The sequence below is a fragment of the Prionailurus bengalensis genome, chromosome E2, assembly GCF_016509475.1.
Source record: "Prionailurus bengalensis isolate Pbe53 chromosome E2, Fcat_Pben_1.1_paternal_pri, whole genome shotgun sequence".
Classification (NCBI taxonomy): Eukaryota; Metazoa; Chordata; class Mammalia; order Carnivora; family Felidae; genus Prionailurus; species Prionailurus bengalensis.
This window is the reverse complement of record NC_057352.1, coordinates 19,342,189-19,354,157: the sequence shown is the minus strand read 5'-3', so window position 1 is coordinate 19,354,157 and position 11,969 is coordinate 19,342,189. Positions and strand designations below refer to the sequence as shown.

Sequence of the window (11,969 nt, the reverse complement as noted above, 5' to 3'; positions counted from 1 at the left end):
ATGACTCAGTAATAGAGTTCATTGCTAATTATAAATCACTAGTAAATCTTTTTGATATTTTAAGCTATAGTGGGGGAAAAAATATGGCCATTTTTGTGTTTTTATGAAGGCCATAGAATAAAGGGATCCAAAGATTTAAATATTTTTATCTATTTTGATTTTTGTTAACTTTGTCCTTAAAGTATTCAATAGTGATAAAGATGTGGAAAACTGCACTGTAGGAGAATTGGAATATTTAAAGATGGTTGATATTTTTAATTTTAATTTTATATCTTTTGTATAGCTACACGGAAATGTTTTGTAATTTGGTTTCATTACTGAGGTCCAGTTCTTGCCAGCCATAGTTTAGGTAATATTGCTTAATACTGTTTGCTTGCATGTTAACAACAAAACCTTTTGGAGGACCCACAAATCATTATATTGAACACATTTCTGAAGCATTCTGAACATCAAAGCAAATGCTATGACAGTACCTATGTAGATTGTTTGAGATGTCCCGGGCCAATTCCAAGAAAAGCTGTAAATACCAGCTCTACATGCTTTGAAAGTATGCATTCGTGTGTTTTCCAAGGCCTCTGGGTCACTGACTAAGGCATTTTTTGCCCCAGTAAAAACTGGCCGCATGGCATACCTGCAGTGCACCTCACAATATTAAAGCAAGGTTTTTATTCTAAGACAGAATAAAACTGGTAAATAAAAAATGTTCGTCAAAGTTCTTTCTCTTAAAATAATAATGTCATAATAGAGAGAAACAATGAAAGACATCTTTTAAGTATAAGAATGGAGTTATGGTTATGTTTATATTCTCTAAAATAACTAATTTCCAACACTTTTCCTAAGACTAATTTATTGTTATAGGTAAAGCTAGAAGCTCTGTTCTCCCCCAGTAGAGTGTGGAATGTTCTTGAGTTACATTTCCCTATCTTGAGAAGACTAAGCCAGCCAGGCACAGGCCAGGCTGGAAGCCTCAGGCTAAAATGCTTCCTCTGTGGGCAGGCAAGTGTGAAAGAGGAGAGAGGGAAGGCTGACTCCTAAACTCATTTGTTGGATAGACCATTTCTTCCCCCCGAAAAGCAGGACTTATTGTAGGGGTAGGGAGAGAGGTCAGGAATGTTAATCCAGCTCAGTGGCTCTTAATCACAGATTGAACTGATAACCAGAGAGCATTTAGAGGAGTATTAGGGGATGTGTTTTGGTTGTCACAGTGACCAGGGACCACCACTGGCATTTAAGAGCAAGGGCCAAGGATTGCAAAATCCTACACCATACTGGACAGTGCCACATAATCAACTATCCAGCCCAAAGTGCAACTGTGACCCTTCCATTCTGAGGAACACTGGCTGAGTTCCCTCCACATGAAAAGACAGTGAGTAGGGAATTCATTCTTCTCCCTTCCCCAAAATCTTTAAAAACGTTTACTGAAAACGTGGTCTTCACATGGACTATGAAAGATCGAGGTATAAAGGGACCTTACTTCCAGTGGCACAATGTTTTGGAAACCCATTATCACAGGAATTACCACTTCATCCTGGTCTCTTTCAAGAAATGTTCACAAATCTCTTCTCCAAATCAGCTGAGGAACATTTTAAAGTACAAATTCCCAGGGGCGCCTGGGTGGCGCAGTCGGTTAAGCGTCCGACTTCAGCCAGGTCACGATCTCGCGGTCCGTGAGTTCGAGCCCCGCGTCAGGCTCTGGGCTGCTGGCTCAGAGCCTGGAGCCTGTTTCCGATTCTGTGTCTCCCTCTCTCTCTGCCCCTCCCCCGTTCATGCTCTGTCTCTCTCTGTCCCAAAAATAAATAAACGTTGAAAAAAAAAATTTTTTTTTAAAGTACAAATTCCCATGCCCACATCTGGAGAGTCTGAGTCCGAAGTTCTACAGAGGAGCCTGGGCATCAGGCTATGTCCCCCAGGTAGTTCTGATCACAGGATTAGAAAAACAGCTTTAAAACAGCACAGCCAGAGGCACCTACCTGGGTAGCTCATTCAGTTGAGTGTCCAAGTCTTGATCTTGGTTCAGGTCTTGATCTCAGGGTCATAAGTTCAAGCCCCATGTTGGGCTTTTGCACTGGGTGTGGAGCCTACTTAATTAAAAAACCAAACAAACAAACAAATATATATATATATATTTACTCGCACACACACACACATACTCACACACATATGCACACAGCACAGCTCATCTAATCCAGCCCCCTCCTTAAAGGGCCTTGGTAAAGTTTTCACAGTAGGATTATTTTACCATTGCTCCATCCTCTCAAATCTAGTACATCTTGGTTGTAACTGGGGCAGGAAGAGGGGGGAAGGACTAAGAGTCAGGAGGGAGCATTTCTGCAGGACAGAATCCAGGGAAAAACAGGGAGACAGAGACTCAAGTTTCCTATGGGTTTGGCTGATTTGAGTGCTGAGACTTGGTTTTTTATTCCTAGCATACAGGAAAAGGGTGTGGGTTGTTTCTGTGTCTCAGTTTTACATGGCTGTTGTCCCTGTCTCTGTGGGTTATCTGTCTGAAAGAGAAGCTGCACCTTTCGCAAGGCCATGCTAATCACTCAGATCTAATTATGTCCAGATTCTAGGATCCCCCTGCCCTATTATTAGTTCAGAGCTGGTTTAATTTGTGACTGTGGGGAGAGGTCACAGGATAGAGTAAGCAAGGTGAGTGATCTCTCTTTAGGACCTTACGTGTCACCAATTTGCTTACTTAAACCATTTTGACTGTGGGTTTGTTTTTTGTTTTTTAATTATTTTTGAGAGAGAGAGAGAGAGAGAGAGAGAGAACACACCCAGGAGTGGGGGAAGAGCAGAGAGAGAGAGAAACAGAATCCGAAGCAGGCTCTAGGCTCTGAGCTGTCAGCACAGAGCCCGACGCAGGGCTCGAACTCATGAGCCGTGAGATCATGACCTGAGCTGAAGTTGGATGCTTAACCAACTGAACCACCCAGGCGCCCCTTGACTGTGTTTTTAAAAGACAACAGGTTTTATTTGTACATTGGAAGCCAATTTAGGGAAGTAAAGTAGCACCATTAATCTGTGAATCTTAAGATACTAAATCAGGCTTTGCTCAGAGCAGACTGCCCTAGCTTCTCCCAAGATGGAGACACAGGGATAACTTCTTGGAAGAGGTATTCCCTGACTAGCAAGGAGTTGGTCAAGTTAGGGAAGCAAGGGAGGTGTAGCTTTGAGCAGCAGGGGCTTGGCGGCCCGTGGCAGCCAGGCAGCCAGGTAGTGTGTGCACTGGGTAGCTAGAGGTGCAGGTCCCAGGCATTGCTCTTGGGGTAATCCCAAACTTCTGAGGAGGTGTGATGGCAAAGGTTCTTCCTGTGTTTTCAGAGCCAGTGTTAGTAAAAGCAAGTTTGTGGTTTTGAGACATTTATAAATCTGGCTTCAGGAGCACGTGGTGAGACTATGAATCTAATGTGGTTTCTGTTCTCAGTGATGGTGCAGAGCTATGAGCCAGTGGTGTGGGTGTCCTTTAAATTTCAGCTTGGTTCATATTTAACGAACTTGGCTGACTGATTAAAATGTTTTCAGGTTTAGCTCACAAACGGATCAGAATAGACCTGAATCTAATTCTAGTTCATAATGAATGTTGATTTTAAGGAGATGCTTTAATGTGCACTGATGTCCATGTTGTGGTTTATAAAGAAACAAAGTAGCACTGTGAGGCAAAAGCATATTTCAGTTCAATAATAAGGCTTTCTTAAAGTGACTCTCCCGTTTAGGAAGTCTTGCTTTTGCCCCCAGACTGAAGAGTAGTCTGAGAGTGCAAGGAAAGAGCAAAGAATACCAGTCTTGAGGGAGTGTGAGAAACTCGGGCCCAGGCGACATTGTGATGAATTCCAGTGAATGGTTTTCAGTCCTCCCGGTACAGAAGACAGGAACATGTTTACTAGGTGTCTGGAGTGTGCCCCTGTAATCCTAGTGCTCACCTAATCCGGGTAATCCTCCAGTGCTAGCCTCACATAGGATTGCTGATGAGAATGCAGATCCCAACATTGCAGTTCAGGGTTTTGCTTGTGCCGAAATTGTTTTGTAAATTTTTTTCTTTATGGGTTAGTTGGGTGTTGGTTATCACTTGCTCCCTCCCCAGTGTTTAGTAGCATTGCTTTGTCCAGGGTGGGTATGTGGAACCTTGCAGGTTGCAGTTTATAAAATGGAATTAGGTGTTGTTTTGTTTTACGTCTATAAAAGTAATACATTTAAAAAAATTGTAGGCAGTATGGGGCGCCTGGCTGGCTCAGTTGGTAGAGCATGCAACTCTTGATCTTGGGGTTGTGAGTTCAAGCCCCGTGCTGGGCTTACTTAAAAAATAAAAAAAGAAAGAATGCAGGCAGTATGGAAATGGTTTCTAAAAATAGGTAAAGGAAAAGAAGAAAAGAAAATTTACAGTCCCACCACCCAGAGCTAACCATCATCAACACTATTTGGGCATGTTCTGCCTGGCATTATTCTACAGCCATGTGCTTTTCAGCAAAAATGGATTCATAGTGTACATACTATGGTGAAACTTGCTGTTGTCACTTAATATATTGAGCAGTACTGTTTTAGTTTTGAAGTATAATATACACACAGAATAGTATATGTATCAGTAATTGTAAATTGCACCCAGCTCAAGATTCAGAGTATTAATAGTTCCCCATAAGCCCCCCTACAGCTCCCTTCCAGTAGCCCCTTGCCCCTCAGGAGTAACTACTATCCTGACTTCTACCAGCATAGATGGCTTTTGCTTTTTTGTGTTCTTTATATAATTGGAATTATACAGTATGTATACTCTTTTTGTGCTTAGCTTCTTTGCTCAACATTGTGGGATTAGTCCATATTGTTGCATTTGGCTGTGAGGTTTTCATTGCAGCATAATATTCCATTGTGTTAACAGACCACTGTTTAGCCATTCTACCATTGATACTACATTTGGGTAATTTCTAGCTTTTGATTGTTAAAATAATGCTAGCACTGCTTTTCCTCTGCAAGAGAAGGCAGAGCTGGAGTAGGTGAGTGGAGCACTGATTTACCTTCTAGTGGACTTAGAGTATGGTTAAAGATGGTAGTGCCCAGCTATGGTGCCACTCCACACCAGCACACTGATTTGTTACTAACCATAAAGTACCAGAAAACCCTGATGTACTATAGATGTAGACATAGATAGATGTTTATATTAGAGCAGATGCAGGGTTTATCCTCCTCTGTGCATAGCCTTTGTCCGTTAAGGACACTGCTTCCCAAAGCAACCTTCCCATGGGGACACTAGAGTATTTCTTGCCCTGCAAACCAGTGTTCAGGATGTGATCTTGGTGTCCTTGTTCTTCCGCTCCTGGTTGAAACCCCTCCTTATTTTATTGAGGCTTATGTGATCATCTCATCGTCTGATTACTACCCATTCTCTTGAAAAGTCTGTCACTTGTCTTCCCCTTCCTCTACATTTCTCTCCTTCCAAGTGACCAGCTTCAGTGCGGTTTACCCATCTGTATTGAGAGACCCCAGGATAATCATAATCATGGCTGTGATTTCTTAACATCAAAAGGATGCAAAGCAAAATTAGCAAAGGGAAAAGACACATAGGCAAAGTCTGGAGGAAACCAGGCTCAAACTTTCAGAGGGGATTTTGAACTGAAATCACACAGGATGTATTTCATTCCCCCAGCAACAAGTTGTTAGAACACGTGAGGAATGTATCAGGGAAGCTCATTAGAGACTTGGTGTCCATGATTTTGATTGGGGACTGGCTATGTAAGCACCATCTGCTTGGCACATACCCAAGTCCCAGAATGCCAGAAGTAAAGCACAATTAAACCATATTGATTGTCCAAACAGTTTAGGCACGGTGAGCTACTCTTACCAGTTCTGGGAATGGTGGAAACCCTCCTGAAATCCAAGTTTCCAGTTTCCATGTATCAGTGAAGGGCCAAACTTGTAAGCAGGCCTTACAAAGGATAGCAGTCAGGCCTGCTATGTTAACTCTTCTGGGCCCATCCCACACGCTGGTTCCTGTTCCTTGACCTGTGACCTTTTCCTCTTATCCTCCATCTCCCACCCAAAGCTGTGGACAAACCCGGACCTTGTACATCAACATCAGTTGCGTCACTTCTGAATCATGGATTTAGACAACCACACTGATCTTCCAACTGGCTTAGTCAGGAAATAACTGTAGGGGCACCTGGCTGGTTCAGTCAGCCATCATGTGACTGTTGATCTCAGAGTTGTGAGTTAGAGCCCCACATGGGGTGTAGAGATTACTTAAAAAAATAAAATATTTAATAAAAAATAAATATATATATATATATACAGTGACCTAACCACTCCCTTGCTCAGTAACTGTTCTTAGGCTGGTGCAAATGTCCAGGTCCAAGATCTTTCTACTTTGGATTCATATAGCTCCCTCCTTTCTTTTGCTTTCCCCACCACCATCTCCAGCCAGCCTAGACTCCATGATCCATCATTTATCTTGCAAATACCCTAAATTTCCCTCCTCCTTTCCTGAGCTTCTTATGATCCTGCCTAAAGGAACTTCTACTCTGAAAGCATCCATCTTTAACATTGTTAGTATTCACCCAGAGGGTTGAGTCCTGCGGAAGAGAATCACAATTGAGTAAATTAGTGCCACTGTAAATCTCATTACCACTTTCTACTGGGCTCTCAGCATTGCCAGCAAAACGGGGTACTTATCTCTAATCACCTTTTTACAGTCAGCAAAAGGCCTTGCCATCTATTTCAAAGAGAAATTAGAGGACATGATGGAAACTACTCCAGATACTTACCACACTCTCAACCAACTCCATCTGTATCCAGTCTTTTCCTGGCGGCCCTATATAAAAAGAAAAAACAAAAAACACCTATCAACAAACTGCATGTGCTCTGGCTCCCTAACTCCTATCATTCCAGACTTAAAATATTGATTTACCTTACTTCTTTCTCTGCCTGTATCTTCAACATCTTTCTTGATAAGGGATCCTTTCATTTGTATTTAATTGTATTAGCATACTATATCCTATTAATGTGTTAATATTCATATATATTAATATATAATTGTGAATATGTGTAGCATATTTATTGTTACTCATTTTTTTAAAGAAATTGATGCTTGAACGTGGATGGAACTGAAGGGTATTATGCTAAGTGAAATAAGTCAGAGAAAGACAGATACATGTTTTCACTCACGTAGAACTTGAGGAACTTAACAGAAGACCATGGGGGAAAGGAAGGGGGGAAATAGTTACAAACAGAGAGGGAGGGAGGCGGACAATAAGAGAATCTTAAATACAGAGAATAAACAGAGTTGGGGGGGGTGGGGGTGAGGGGAATGGGTGATGGGCATTGAGGAGGGCACTTGGGATGAGTACTGGGTGTTGTATGTAAGCGATGAATCACAGGAATCTACCCCCAAAACCAAGAGCACACTGTATGCACTATGTTAGCCAACTTGACAATAAATTATATTAAAAAATAAAAATAAATAGAAAGAAAAGAAATTTATACTTGAATTCTGCAGCCACCCAGCCCCTACCTACTTCTTTAACTGACAAGATGCCCAATCTCCCTTTCACTTAACCCACTTGATCTACTCCACTAAAACAGTTTTTGGTAAGATCGCCATTGATCTCTAGTGAGCCTTTCCGGTTTTCCTTTCATACTTGCTTTACAGAAGTGTTGTGTACAACTGAACTCTTCCTTCTTGAAGTATTCTTATCTTCCTGGCTGCCATATTATCTGCTCCTCCTACCTTCTTCAGTGGCTACTCCTCAATCTCTTACCGGATCCTCCACCACCCCATTTTGAAGTAACAGTGCTCCTTAGAGTTTTACTTTGCCTTTTTTCTGTTTTTTAAGCTGCATTCTCTCTGGCCTCAGCTTCTATGGCCTTTATATGAAGTTATTCTCAGATTCACATACCTGGTATAGATCTCTTTTCTGAGTCTAGATCAGACTTCTTGTTACCTGTACTTGAAGGTCTTAATAATAGCCTGTCACATTCAGTGTCCCCAAACCGAAGTGATCTCCCCTCTACTTTTCTTCCAGTGTTCTTGATCCCAGTATGTAGCAGTGCCAGCTGCTAACCTGCATGCCAGAAATCTGGCAGTCATCTTTGACACTCCCATTTTCCTTCAGTTCTGTACCACCATCACACCCATTACCAAGTCCTGTCAACTCTACCTCCTAATACCTCTTTAAGAAAAAAAAATTGTTTTGATAAGAGGTATGGGTGTGTGTGCATGCGCGTGCACACGTATGTGTTTTGGTTTAAATCAGAAAGGATTTTAATGAAAGGCAGTAATCATGCTCACAGTCTTATGCCTTCCTACCTCTGGTCTTCTGTTTTTAGTTTTACTGATTTTCTATGGAAAATGGGAAAGAATTTGTTTATTCAACAAATATTTATTGAGTCTTTACTGTGGAAGAGATACAGTTGCAATTGCAGAGTAAGCAGCAGTGAACAAAACAAACCTGGCCCTTACTGGGGCTTGTTTTCTATTGTGAAAAGACAGAATAAATGAATAAAATATGTAATATGTTAACATGATTAAGTGCTATGAAGAAAAGAGCTAAGAAAAGGTACATGGACTAGAGGAGGGATTGCTGCTTCCAATTTAAAATAGGTTGGGAGGGGGGGTGCCTGGCTAGCCTAGTCAATGGAACATGCAACTCTTGATATCAGGGTTCTGAGTTTGAGCCCCACATTGGGTGTAGAGATTAATTAAAAGTCTTTTAAGTAGATATGGGGCGCCTGGCCAGTTAAGCATCTGACTTCAGCTCAGGTCATGGTCTCACAGATCATGAGTTCAAGCCCTGCATCAGGCTCCATGGTGATGGTGCAGAACCTGCTTAGGCTTCTCTCTCTCTTCTCCTCTACGCGCTCATTCTCTCTCTCTCTCAAAATAAATAAACTTAAAAAAAAATCTTTTAAGGGGCGCCTGGATGGCTCAGTCGGTTGGGTGTCCAACTTTGGCTCGGGTCATGATCTCACTGTCCGTGGGTTCAAGCCCCACATCGGGCTCTGTGCTGACAGCTCGGAGCCTGGAGCCTGCTTCGGATTCTGTGTCTCCCTCTCTCTCTCTGCACCTCCCCCACTCACACTCTGTCTCTGTCTCAAAAAAAAAAAAAATCTTTTAAGTAAATAAATAGGTTAGGGAAGCTGACATTTGAGAGATGACTCAAGAAGGTGATTAGATACTCAAGGAGAAGAAATTATAGCTGCAAAGACCCTGAAGCAGGAGTGAACCTTGTATGACTGGGGTGGAGCAAAGGAGGAGAGTAGTAGAATATGATAGAGAGTAAGTGGAGGCCAGGTAGAGAAGAAGCAGCAGAGTGTGGTGTAATGATTGTCATTTATTGTGAGGTAGAAGCAGTTGTAGGGTTTTGAACAGAAGAAACAATCTGTGGAAATACAAACTGGTGCAGCCACTCTGGAAAACAGTATGGAGGTTCCTCAAAATAAAAATAGAACTACACTACAACCCAGCAATTGGACTACAAAGTATTTATCCAGAGAATACAGCAGTGCGGTTTTGAAGGGGCACGTCCACCCCAATGTTTATAGCAGCGCTATCAACAATAGCCAAAGTATGGGAAGAGCGCAAATGAGTGGATAAAGAAGATGTGGTGTGTGTGTGTGTGTGTGTATGTGTGTATATACATATGTATATACACACATATATATATACATATATATACACACACACACGCGTGCACGCGCGCAATGGAATATTACTCGGCAATAAAAACGAATGGAATCTTGCCATTTGCAACAATGTGTATGGAACTAGAGTGTAGTATGCTAAGCAAAATGGGCAAGGGGCATTGAGGAGGGCATTTGTTGGGATGGGCACTGAGTGTTATATGTATGTGATGAACCACTGGATTCTACTCCTGAAATCATTATTGCACTATATGCTAACTTGGATGTAAATTTTTAAAAATTAAAAACAAATTTTTTAAGTACAATAAAATTAAAAAAAATAAAATTTTATAATTAAAAAAAAGAGTGACAATCTGACTTACAGTTAAAGAGAACCTCTGGCTACTGTGTTCAGAATAAACTTAGTGGGGTAAGAAGCAGGAAGACCAGTTAGGAGGCCAGGGTGGACCGGGTGTTCTCCCTGCTCCTGGGCTTCGGAACCTGCAGCCTAGACTTCCAGCCCTGAATCTGCTGCAGAGGCCATGTGGCCAGCATGGTATCCTCAGCAGATTGTTTCTCTGACCAAGGCTTTAATGTACATATTCGCACAGTTCAAAAACAGATTAAGAGGATTTACAGTCAAAAGTTTTCCTCTTCTGTTGTCTCTGACTTAAAAGTTACCATCTCTCCACAAGGAGCTAGGTTGTTTCCAGTTTTTGCAGATAGTCCTGCAATGAAGGACCTCCATGAATTATTTCATAAATAGGTGAATTCGGGGGCGCCTGGGTGGCGCAGTCGGTTAAGCGTCCGACTTCAGCCAGGTCACGATCTTGCGGTCCGTGAGTTCGAGCCCCGCGTCGGGCTCTGGGCTGATGGCTCAGAGCCTGGAGCCTGCTTCCGATTCTGTGTCTCCCTCTCTCTCTGCCCCTCCCCCGTTCATGCTCTGTCTCTCTCTGTCTCAAAAATAAATAAAACGTTAAAAAAAAATTAAAAAAAAAAATAGGTGAATTTATCTGTAAGGTAAATCCGTAACTGGAAATTCTGGATAATAGGAGACATAGCTTTGTAATTCTAATAAATATTCCTGCATCCTCTCTCAATATGAGATTACTGCAGTTTACACGTCAGCCAGTTTTTGAGGCTGCCTGTTACCCATATGGTCACCAGTACAGTGTTACCACACTTTTGGAAATCTTTGCCAGTCTTTGCCACACGTTGGAAATCTTTGCCTGATAAGTGAAAAATGTTATCCCAGTACCCCATGCATTTTGTTTGGAGTGTGGTTGGATATTTTGTCATAAGTAAGTTATTAGTACTTCCTTTTCAGTGAACTGTTTAATTATTTTTCTCTTCAGATGTTAGGCTTTTTTTTAGTTATTTACAGGAGCTCTTTTTTTTTTTTTAATGTTTATTATGAAAGAGTGAATATGAGTGGGGGAGGGGCAGAGAGAGAGATTCCCAAGTAGGCTCAGCATTGTGAGCACAGTGCCCACCTTGGGGTCTGGAGCCCACAAACCGTGAGATCATGACCCGAGCCAAAATCAGGAGTTGGGTGCTCAACCGACTAAGCCGCCCAGGCACCCCAGGAGTTCTTTTTTTACTAGGAAAAAAGAGGTTATTCTTTAAAAAAAGATTCTTTGTATACCTGTATGTATTTACTGTAAAAGAAACAAAATAGTATATAAGAAGTCTACTTTTCTTCCTTAAAGGCAAATACTGTTTATCTGTTTTCTTCTAAATAGTGTCCCTCTTCAAATTTGTGTGTATGTATATGTGTGTGTACACACTACCCACGTCCCCCCTTTTATTAATATATCAGTAGGAAAAGCCTATGTAAACTATTTTTTACTGGGTTTTTTTTCACCTTTTTTACCAACTGCAGACCTCCTGATAGGAAGATTTAACCCTTCACGCAGAGATTCACACATCCTTGCTCAGTACCTTGATAATATTTGATAAAGACTAATACATAATACAACAACTAAGTAAATATCATTCATGAATGAGCCAAGTGTATGAACCTCATCTGTATTTCTTTTCGTAGAAATGCTTTATTCCTCCTGGCACTAAAAATTGCCTTATTTTCACATATTGGTTGACTTTATTTTATTTTATTTTTTTGAGAGAGAGAGGGTGCAAGTGAACAAGGGCAGAGACAGAATCCCATGAGGGGCAGAGAGAGAGAGAAGTGGGGCTCAAGCTCACCCCACACAGGACTCAAACTCACAGACCATGAGATCATGACCTGAGCCAAAGTCAGGTGCTTAACCGACTGAACCATTTGGGTGCCCCGTTGGTTGACTTTAAAAGCTAAAAATGAATAAACAGTGTCCTGGTATGATTTCATAAGAATTTCTCAGCAC

The 11,969-nt window shown here is 41.6% G+C and overlaps 1 long non-coding RNA gene across 1 annotated transcript; it reads left to right on the top strand.

Moving 5' to 3' along the window:
- The first annotated feature begins 9,806 nt into the window (after positions 1–9,806).
- On the top strand, positions 9,807–11,603 carry LOC122494129. Its single transcript, XR_006300111.1, has 2 exons — positions 9,807–10,372; positions 10,610–11,603. It is a non-coding gene; the product is annotated as an uncharacterized LOC122494129 (long non-coding RNA).
- The last annotated feature ends 366 nt before the right edge of the window (positions 11,604–11,969 follow it).